We start from the raw sequence: 11,417 nt of genomic DNA, 5'->3' as shown, positions 1-11,417 counted from the left end.
ACAATTCAGTGGCATCAGATGCAGTCAGAGTTTGCAGTGACTAGCACCACTGCTGCGTCCAAACTCTCCCGTCACCTCCACACGTCCGCCCTCGTGAGACTCCCCTCCTTCTCTGGCAGCCTCTGTTGAACCTTCTGGCTCTGTGAACTTGCTTGCAAGTGCAGTCACGGACTATCTGTCCTTCTGTGTCTGGCTTACTTCTTTCAGCATGATGAAAATGGTCCATCCATGTTACAGCACAGGTTAGAGTTCTGTTCCTTTACACGACCGAGTAATATCCCACCGCATGCCTAGAACACACTTGGTTTGTCCAGACAACCACTGACGGACACTTGGGTAGTTCCCACTTTTGGGTTTCTGGGCACAATGCTGCTATGAACACAGGTGTTGGCCTCGTCACTCTTTTTTCCACCTGCCAGGCATGCCCTGGCTTGAGGACTTGGCACGGACTGTTCCCTCTGCCTGGACTGTTTTTCCCCAGGGGATCCACATAGCTCAGTCCTCACTGCCTTCAGGGCTTTCTTCAAAGTGTGCCTATAGTCAGCCTACTCCAAGCCCCCTGCTAAATCCCTGACCTGGCCCACCCCGTCCCCTTTATCTTTTTCCATAGCTCTCACCACTTCCCAACACACCGCCTAATGTACGTACTTAGTATACGTATCATCTGGAGTCTGTGTCTCTCCAGCTCCAGGAGGGCGAAAATCAGGGTCAGTCTGGTGTATCTCAGGCAATACACGTATTGAATTGAATGAACTAAAAATTGCAACCCTAAGTCAATTCTGAGTTACATATTTTAAACTGGAGGCGCAAGTCTTGTTAGATTCTGTGCTCTCCAAACTCAAATGCCTCAAATACTTCAAATACCACATATTATATGGATCGCGTCAATTTGGGGCTGAAATTAGGATTAACTTCGCAACTGGCCGAACACACTGATCTGAGCTGCAGGTCAGAGGAATGGGTTCTGAGGCTGCAGACGACCGGCGTGGGTTTTTCTCCCAACCTGAGCAGCGTGTTCACTGTGATTCTCTCCTCTGTCCCTGGGAGCACAGCTTGGGGTGTGTATATCACAGTCAAGGGGCTGAGTGGGAACAGGGGTTGGGTGGGTGGCCAGCCCCTTCGGCCAAATCCAGGGCTTGAGTGCTGGCACAGGGTTCCATCTGATGGGTGCACGGGGGTTGGGGGGTTCTTTCTCATTCACTGAAGGTCCCTCTGGCCTCTGGATGGGTGGTAGCCTTGCCTGGTCAAAGGCGATGCCAGTCCATGACCTGCAAAATGGGCAGCTTTGCAGCTCACTTGCCCTCGGGTCAAGTTTTCTATTTTCTATTTCTATTTTCTAATTTTCAGGTCTGCAGAGGCTGCTGCTCCCCACCCCCACCCCCACCCCTGCACCCCCATCACATTCAACGAAATGTGGCTCATATCTGATTCAGTCTGAGCTCCCACCTGGCAGGGCCATGACACCCAACAAAACCAGCTCGGACTCTCATACCTTCTGTGGCGGGATCTGACTCAGCCTGACGCCAGCTGCCACGGTGTTCGGATGGCAACTTCCGTTTCTCTTTATTGAACCAACATTTACTAAGTCCTTCCTACCCACTGGGTACTTTTCCAGCACTTTCCAAATGCTGACCTCTTTAATCCTCCAACCTAGGAGGGAGGTACAGTCATGGTCCCATTTTAATGATGAGAACAATGTAGAAGTCCAGAGAATCCACGTGACCCACCTGGGATCAAACAGCTCCTGGACTGGGATTCAAACCTGGGTCCCCTGGCTCTGGCAGTGGATAACCACGATGCTTCACTATGCCTTCGCTTAAAAAAAAAAAGTGATTTTTTAAAAATTTAATTAAATTTACTTATTTGGCTGCACTGGATCTCAGTGGTGGCACGTGGGGTCTAGTTCCCTGACCAGGAAGTGAACGCAGGCCCCCTGCATTGGGAGCGCAGAATCTTAGCCCCAGGCCACCCCGGAAGTGCCAGTTTTTCCTGTCTGTCTGTTTTTCCTCTTCCCCTACTTGCTTCCCTCCCTTTCTGCCCCTTCCTTTCCTCTGTTTCCTTCCTTCCTGACCCCGAGCAGCTGCCATCTGCTTCCCCTGGACACCACCCAGCCTGGCACAGTCTCTGCCGGTTTCCCAGACGGGGCCCAGCCAGTTCCTCCGTCACCGCGGCCGCTTCCCAGTGCCAGTGGACAGGGAGTGCCAGCCTCCGCCCCGCCTCGCAGCGGCAGGTGGCAGAGGCCTGGGAACCGGGCCCGGGCCAGCCTGGAGGGAAGCCAGGCCTATGGGGAGCTGGGTGAGGCGCTCACAGCCGCCCCTGACGTCTGGTGCCCACCTCGTGAGCTCCATCCGCCGCTCAGCGACTCCACTGTGACGCCAAGTCAGCCTGTGCTCCTGGGGAGGCGCTTCAAGAGTGGGGACCCCGCTGCTCTTGTGAGTGTCACACTGCCTTGTCTAAATGATAGAATGGCCAGCAAAAATCACGATGGTTGAAAACAGGTTCATTGCCTGACCCCAGACACAATCCTGCCTGTGGGCATGACTTGTGCCAGGGCTCCCATGACCGCTGGACATGAAATGAGCTTTTTTCCTTCCCCAGTGCTGGCTGCCAGGACCTAAGGGAGAGGCCAGTGACACGGGCAGATCTGGGTCTGTTGCTCTGCTTCTGACCCCCTGGCAAGTCTCTTCCCAGTCCGTGTGAGTATAGGAAGGGGAGTCCCTGTCGATGCCTTGTGAAAAAAAAAATGTGGCCTTCAGGTTGAAAACATAAAACATGTTTGGAACCCTTTTTATCTGTACAGATGGGAAAACAGAGACCAAGAAAGGGGATGGAACTTGCTCCAAGTCACAAAGTAAGATGCGGTCAGGGCTGGTTCCCAGGTCTCGAGATACCTAGCTTACTGCGCTTTCACTGGTGGTTGTGGTATTCAGTCGCTAAGTCGTGTCAACACTTTGCGACCCCGTGGAGTGCCGCACACCAGGCTTCATCTGTCCTTCACTATCTCCCTGAGTTTGCTCAGACTCATATCCTTTGAGTTGGTGATGTCATCCAACCATCTCATCCTCTGTCACCCCCTTCTCCTCCTACCCTCAATCTTTCCCAGCATCAGAGTCTTTTCCAATGAGTCGGCTCATCTCATCAGGTGACCAAAGTATTGCAGCTTCAGCATCAGTCCTTCCAGTGAATCTTCAGGTGAGTGGTTTGATCTCCTTGCTCTTCAACAGACTCTCAAGAGTCTTCTCTAGCACCACAGTTTGAAAGCATCAGTTCTTCCGCGCTCAGCCATCCTTGGTGGCTCAGATGGTAAAGAATCCGCATGCAATGTCTGAGACCTGGGTTTGAACCCTAAGTTGGGAAGATCCCCTGGAGGAGGGAATGCCAACCCATAGTATTCTTGTGTGGAGAGTCCCCATGGCAGAGGAGCCTGGTGGGCTAAGGTCCACGGGGTCGCAAAGAGTTGGACAAGACCGAGCGACTAAGCACAGCAGCCTTCTCTATGATCCAACTCTCACATCCATACATGACTACTGGAAAAACCATAGCTTTGACTAGATGGACTTTTGTCAGTAAAGTGATGTCTCTGCTTTAGAATACGCTGTCTAGGTTGGTCATAGCTTTTCTTCTAAGGAGCAAGTGTCTTTTAATTTCATGGCTGCAGTCACCATCTGCAGTGATTTTGGAGCCCAAGAAAAGAAAGTGTCACTGTTTCCATTGTTTCACCTTCTATTTGCCATGAAGTGATGGGACCAGATGCCATGATATTATTTTTTTTAATGCTAAGTTTTAAGCCAGGGTTTTCACTTTCCTCTTTCACCTTCATGAAGAGGCTCTTTAGTTCCTCTTTGTTTTCTGCCGTTAGAGTAGTATCATCTGCATGTCTGAGGTTGCTGACGTTTCTCCTGGCAATCTTGTTTCTAGCTGGTGATTCATCCAGCCTGGCGTTTCCCTCTGCATACAAGTTAAATACACAGAGTGACAATGTACAGCCTTGAGGTACTCCCTTCCCAGTTTGGAACCAGTCCATTGTTCCATCTCCAGTTCTAACTGTTGCTTCTTTGCCTGCACACGGGTTTCTCAGGAGGCAGGTCAGGTGGTCGGGTATTCCCATCTCTTTCAGAAATTTCAAGAGTTTGTTATGATCCACACAATCAGTGGCATTAGTGTAGTCAATGAAGCAGAAGGAGATGTCTTATTGCAATTCCCTTCCTTTTTCTGTGATCGAACAGATGTTGGCAATTTGATCTCTGGTTCCTCTGCCTTTGCTAAATCCAGCTTCTACATCTGGAAGTTCTTTGTTTATGTACTGTTAATGCCTCGCTTGAAGGATTTTGAGCGCGACTGTGAGATGAGCACAATTGTGAGGTAGTTTGAACGTTCTTTGGCAATGCCCTTCTTTGAGATGGGAATGAAAACAACTTTTTCAGTCCTGTGGCCACTGCTGAATTTTCAACATGTGCTGGGGTATTTAGTGCAGCACTTAAACAGCATCATCTTTTAGGATTTGAAATAGCTCAGCAGAAATTCCATCACCTCCATTACTTTGCTCCTAGTAATGCTTCCTATGGCCCCCTGGACTTCACACTCCAGGATGACTGCCTCTAGGTGAGTGATCACACCATTGTGGTTATCCAGCTTATACGGACCTTTTTTGTACAGTTCTTCTGTGTATTCCTGGCATCTCTTCTTAATCTCTTCTGTCAGGACCAGCCCAACAACTAACCAACCCGCGGGAGTAGTGCCACAAAATAATAAGGAAAAATAAGACTCAGAAATAAAATGGGGATCAGGGGGCTGATGCCAGTTGTAGGCAAAAGCCCAGATCCTAATCCTTGCATGCCTTTTGTTGTTAACATCCACTTCCTTACTGGTGCTCTAGAGATAACTGTTCTTTACCATCTCAGATCCAAGATAAAGATACACAATGTCAAATCTCCAGGCCTTTCATGACTTGTTTAGCCTTTTGGCTAGCAACACCCTTTCTCAGGAACTGCCTCAAGGCTCTGGTCACTAATGGTTTTCCATGAGTCACATCAGTACTTCAACATCTTGTTTTCAAGACGTCTTTCCGTGATGTACTTCTTACTGCTCCCAGCCCTTCGCCTGGGGGTGATGAGAAAGTCGTTCTTATTTTTCAAAGAAGCCCCGTTAATTATAGTACAGGCCTGTGCATAGCAAGTTCCCTTCATCTTCTCCTCTGTCCGGCCCATGCTGTTGCTGTCCTATCCTGGGCCCCTCTGCATGAACTGTGCCCATGGTATCTAATTTTCTTAAAGGGAACTCTAGTCTTTCCACAGCTTTGTTTTCCTCTATTTCTGGGGGTTGTTTGTTTAAGAAGGCGTTGCTGTTATTTCCCCTTGTTAATCCTTGGAACTCTGCATTCAGAGGGGGTATTTCTCATTCTCCTATTGCGGATTGTTTTGAATTGCCTCTCACTAATGCTTGCTTTTCTTGTGTTTCAGCAAAATCATCAACGCAGCAGCACATTCTGCCTACCGTCCACCTCTTGAAGTTTGCATCTTGAATGGGGCTTCTTTTCTGAACTGTTTCTCATGACCAACCCCAGGACATTTCTGGAGGTGGGGTGTCATTTCCAGGGCCCCAGCCCTTGCCAGTACCCAGTGCCCAGAAGCGGTGGTTTTCAAGGTGTAGTTACAGGACGTGTCCACAAGGCGACAGCAGGTTTCCATTTTTGGGTCTGGGTGGGCGGCAAGCGGAGCCTTAAGGGAAGAAAGTGGCTTTCCGGGGGTGGGAGAGGAGGGTCGACAGAGCGAGAAGAAACAGCCGAGGGCTTGTGCTCCTTACTGTTTCCCGGGACGTTTCCCACCCCCGACGGATGTCAAGCCCTGGCAGACCGCTCTGCTGAGGACGCTGTGGTCCCTAGGTGGGGGGCCGGCTGTGCGCGAGGAGGTGCAGCGGGGAATCCCACCGTCGGGAGAGTTGCACACCAGGTGACTTGCAAGCTCTTTCAGCTCAGAGGGTAGACCGTCTTTGGATGCAGGAGGTTTTATGGAGCCTTCAGGAGGGTGCACCTGGATGGGGAGATGGTGGTCACGGCTGCAGGGAACCAGACCCTCCAGGACTCAGGGGAGAGACACATCCTCCCAGCTCTCTCAGCTGGCCTAGAGTCTAGCCTCGGGGGCCCTAGGCTTTTCAGGCTCCGGGGAGGTGACACAAGCCCTGGTCACCGAGACTTCAGGTACAGAGCCTTGGCATTATTATTGTTTTGTTTTTTTCTTCTTCTTTCAATTTCAGGTGTTTTGTTTATATTGGAATAAAGTTGGTTTCGTATGTTGTGTTTCTTTGACTGTTTAGCTTCCTGTTTCTGTTACACATTTATATAGAAGTATTCTTTATTATTTTTAGAATTGTTTTTAGATTATTTTGGGTAGTGTCCCCTTGTTGATTAGGTCCTCCTTGAGTGTTTATATGTATGAGAATTGATGTATTACTCCTGTACTAATATATCTCTCCACTTAGCTTTTTGCTTCCTTCAGTCAGTTCAAGCGCTCAGTCGTGTCCGACTCTGCGACCCCATGGACCACAGCACGCCAGGCCTCCCTGTCCATCACCGACTCCCGGAGTCCACCCAAACCTATCTCCATTGAGTCGGTGATGCCATCCAACCATCTCATCCTCTGTCGTCTCCTTCTCCTCCTGCCCTCAATCTTTCCCAGCATCAAGGTCTTTTCAAATGAGTCAGCTCTCTGCATCATGTGGCCAAAGTATTGGAGTTTTAGCTTCAACATCAGTCCTTCCAATGAACACCCAGGACTGATTTCCTTTAGGATGGACTGGTTGGATCTCCTTGCAGTCCAAGGGACTCTCAAGAGTCTTCTCCAATACCACAGTTCAAAAGCATCAATTCTTCGGCACTCAGCTTTCCAACTGAGTCCAACTCTCACATCCATACATGACTACTGGAAAAACCATAGCCTTGACTAGACGGACCTTTGTTCACAAAGTAATGTCTCTGCTTTTTAATATGCTGTCTAGGTCGGTGATAAGTTTCCTTCTAAGGAGTAAGTGTCTTTTAATTACATGGCTGCAATCACCATCTGCAGTGATTTTGGAGCCCAGAAAAATAAAGTCATCCACTGTTTCCCCATCTATTTGCCATGAAGTGATGGGACCGGATGCCATGATCTTAGTTTTCGGAATGTTGAGCTTTAAGCCAACTTTTTCACTCTCCTCTTTCACTTTCATCACGAGGCTCTTTAGTTCTTCACTTTCTGCCATAAGGATGGTGTCATCTGCATATCTGAGTTATTGATATTTCTCCCAGCAATCTTGATTCCATCTTCATCCAGCCCAGTGTTTCTCATGATGTACTCTGCATAGAAGTTAAATAAGCAGGGTGACAATATACAGCCTTGACATACTCCTTTTCCTATTTTCTGTTGTTCCATGTCCAGTTCTAACTGTTGCTTCCTGACCTGCATACAGGTTTCTCAAGAGGTCAGGTGGTCTGGTATTCCCATCTCTTTCAGAATTTTCCACAGTTTATTGTGATCCACTCAGTCAAAGGCTTTGGCAGAGTCAATAAAGCAGAAATAGATGTTTTTCTGGAACTCTCTTGCTTTTTTGATGATCCAGCGGATGTTCACAATTTGATCTCTGGTGCCTCTGCCTTTTCTAAAACCAGCTTGAACATCTGGAAGTTCATGGTTCACATACTGCTGAAGCCTGGCTTGGAGAATTTTGAGCATGACTTTACTAGCGTGTGAGATGAGTGCAATTGTGCAGTAGTTTGAGCATTCTTTGGCATTGCCTTTCTTTGGGATTGGAATGAAGACTGACCTTTTCCAGTCCTGTGGCCACTGCTGAGTTCTCCAAATTTGCTGACGTATTGAGTGCAGCACTTCCACAGCATCATCTTTCAGGATTTGAAATAGCTCAACTGGAATTCCATCACCTCCACTAGCTTTGTTCGTAGTGATGCTTCCTAAGTCCCACCTGACTTCACATTCCAAGATGTCTGGCTCTAGGTGAGTGATCACACCATCGTGATTATCTTGGTTGTGAAGATCTATTTTGTACAGTTCTTCTGTGTATTGTTGCCACCTCTTCTTAATATCTTCTGCTTCTGTTAGGTCCATACCATTTCTGTACTTTATTGAGTCCATCTTTGCATGAAATGTTCCCTTGCTATCTCTAATTTTCTTGAAGAGATCTCTAGTCTTTCCTGTTCTATTGTTTTCCTCTATTTCTTTGCATTGATCGCTGAGGAAGGCTTTCTTATCTCTCCTTGCTATTCTTTGGAACTCTGCATTCAGATGCTTATATCTTTCCTTTTCTCCTTTGCTTTTCACTTCTCTTCTTTTCACAATTATTTGTAAGGCCTCCTCAGACAGCCATTTTGCTTTTTTGCATTTCTTTTCCATGGGGATGATCTTGGTCCCTGACTCCTGTACAATGTCACAAACCTCCATCCATAGTTCTTCAGGCACTCTGTCTATCCGATCTAGTCCCTTAAATCTAGTTCTCACTTCCACTGTATAATCATAAGGGATTTGATTTAGGTCATACCTGAATGATCTAGTGGTTTTCCCTACTTTCTTCAATTTAAGTCTGAATTTGGCAATAAGGATTTTCTGATTCCTGGAATAGGTTTCCATTTTGTAAATGGCTGTGTTTGTGTTGTCAGTACCATCCTATGAAAACATAGGCTACTTTTTGTTCTGTGCCTGACACCCTTCACCTAATATGATCAACTCCAGGCCATCCATGTTGATGCAAATGCAGTTTTTCATCAATTCCTTTGTCTGAGTCGTAGATCATTATATATATGTACCTCATCTTGACACATCCATCTCTCTCTGGACATTTCCATTGATTCCATTCTTCACTATCATATCATAAATTATGATGCAGTGAATGTTGTTTGTTTGTTTCCTTTCGAATGTCAGGTGTTTTTTTGCATGTTCGTCCAGGAGTTTGATCACCGGCTCAACTTTTTGTGGTATTTTGTAAAAATCCATATTTATTTACTTGTTTGGCTGACCTGGGTCTTAGTTCCAGTACCCAGGATCTTTATTTACAGAATGCACACTCTTAGTTGCTTAGCTGTGGCATGTGGCATCTATTTCCCTGACCAGGGATCAATTGAACCTGGACCGCCTGCATTGGGAGCATGGAGTCTTAGCTTTGGACCATCAGGAAGTGTCCCTCATTGAGATTTTTTTTTTTTGAAGGAGAACGTTCCTACCGTTCTAAATCTTATCCATTCATAGTCTCAAAAAGAGTGAAGGAGAGTTCATGTTTTCCTTGCCCCTCCACATTTATCGAATGGAACACTTTGATGATGACCATTGTGACTTCTTGGAGGTTATTTCTTGGTATAGTTTGATTTGCCTGTCTCTCGTAGTGGTGTTGAGCGTCCAGCCTTATCCTTTTTTTTTTAAATATTGTGAGTAAAATTTACCTCCTTGAATTTGTTTCTTGAAAGCTTTTTTGAAATCTTTTTCAATTACTTTCTTCAGGGCTAATTTTTTTGAACAGGTTTCATTAATATCTCTTATGACTTGTTAATATTAACAGCCCCTAAGCACTTGTTGTATTCCCATGTTGCTCTGTGGGAAACAATTTGCCTTCCAGTGCTGGAGTCGTGTATTCAATCCCTGGGTCAGGAAGTTCCCCTAGGAGGAGATGGCAACCCACTGCAGTATTCTTGCCTGGGAAATCCCATGGAAAGAGGAGCCTGGCAGGCTACCGTCCATGAGGTCACAAAGGATTTGGGTATGACTTAGAGACTAAACAACAAAAACAAACCACAGGCTTTATATTATTTTTATTGGAACCAGCCATGAGGTGGCAACAGTTCTTCTTGCATGACTCTGGTTTGTTCTGCAATCAGAACTTTGGTGAATGTCTTTGTCCTGGCTTCTGAATTAAGAGTGGAATGTACCAGAGCAAACAGTCAAGACTTTGTGTCTCATTACTTCTTCCCCCTTAAGCCTCACCCCTTTTCCCCCACCCAGGACAAATGTCCACCCTTGCATAAACCTCTATGGTGAGTGTGCTGTGGTTCATCGGTGGTGTGACTATGAGGAAGAAGGCTGCCCTCAGTTTAGTCCAGTTGCTCGGTCACGTGTCCGACCCCTTGGACTGCAGCACGCCAGGCCTCCCTGTCCATCACCAACTCCTGGAGTTTACCCAAACCCATGTCCTTTGAGTCGGTGATGCCATCCAACCATCTCATCCTCTGTCATCCCCTTCTCCTACCGCCTTCAATCTTTCCCAGCATCAGGATCTTTTCAAATGAGTCAGCTCTCTGCATCAGGTGCCCAAAGTATTGGAGTTTCAGCTTCAGCATCAGTCCTTCCAATGAACACTCAGGACTGATCTCCTTTAGGATGGACTGGTTGGATCTCCTTGCAGTCCAACCACTAAGGCTACCCTACCACTAGAATATTTGGAGACCAGTTGACTTTCGAAGCTCTTGCATCTTTCCTGTCCACCGTCGTTTGGGTGCAGTAGGTCTGGTTGTACTGCTGCAGCACCCGGCTGGGTCAGGAGAGTTTGGTCTCCATCAGCATGGACGAGGTATTAGAGGCCCAAATGGGGCTCATTTGCCAGACCATCCTGTCTTACCTCCCTCAGCCCCACTGCAGTACAGCCTTGGTATCCAAGGCTCCTCAGATATAGGGATGTCAAAGCAGTCAGGGTCACCAAGGCCCACGGTGAATATAATGAGCATCCCCCCCTTTTTTTGGTCACTTTTTTAATCCTTTCATCCATTCCTGGATACTCTAGGTTGTTTCCATATCTTGCCTCTTGTAAGAGATGCTGCAATAGGTAAGTGGATGCAGATACCTTTTTCAGTTAGTCTTTTCTTCACATAAAACCTAGAAGCAGAATTAGTGAACCCTATGGCAGCTCTCTTTTTAATTTTTTGAGGCACTCCATACTGTTTTCCACAGCGCCTGCCTCACTTTACATTCCCAGTTCCATCTTCACCAACACATTTCTTTGTGATACAGTCACTCAGTTGCAAGGTGACATCTCACTGCCATCTTGTTTTGCATTTGAAGATTCACCGATTTTCCTGACCACACTGTACATGCTTGGGTTGGATCCTCTGTCTTATTTCAAGCTTAAGCTCACGCAGTAATATTCTAGATGGTTCCACATACTGCAAGTTTCTCAAATACGCCTTTTCTTTCTAGCTCTTAGGACTTTATGTACTAGGTACATGTGCTCAGTTGCGTGTGACTCTTTGGGACCCCACGGACTGTAGCCCACCAGGCTCCTCTGTCCGTAGGATTTCCCAGGCAAGAATACTGGAGTGGGTTGCCATTTCCTCCTCCAGGGAATCTTCCCAACCCAGGGATCGAACCCACATCTCCTACATTGCCTGGTGGATTCTTTACCACTGAATCACCTGGGAAGCCCCAGAACTTTTATTGTTTCTAATTAAT

Source organism: Moschus berezovskii, chromosome 24 (genome assembly GCF_049115385.1).
Source record: "Moschus berezovskii isolate FMDL1 chromosome 24, NW_MosBer_1.0, whole genome shotgun sequence".
NCBI classification, from domain to species: Eukaryota; Metazoa; Chordata; class Mammalia; order Artiodactyla; family Moschidae; genus Moschus; species Moschus berezovskii.
Note: the sequence above shows the minus strand (reverse complement) of the source record.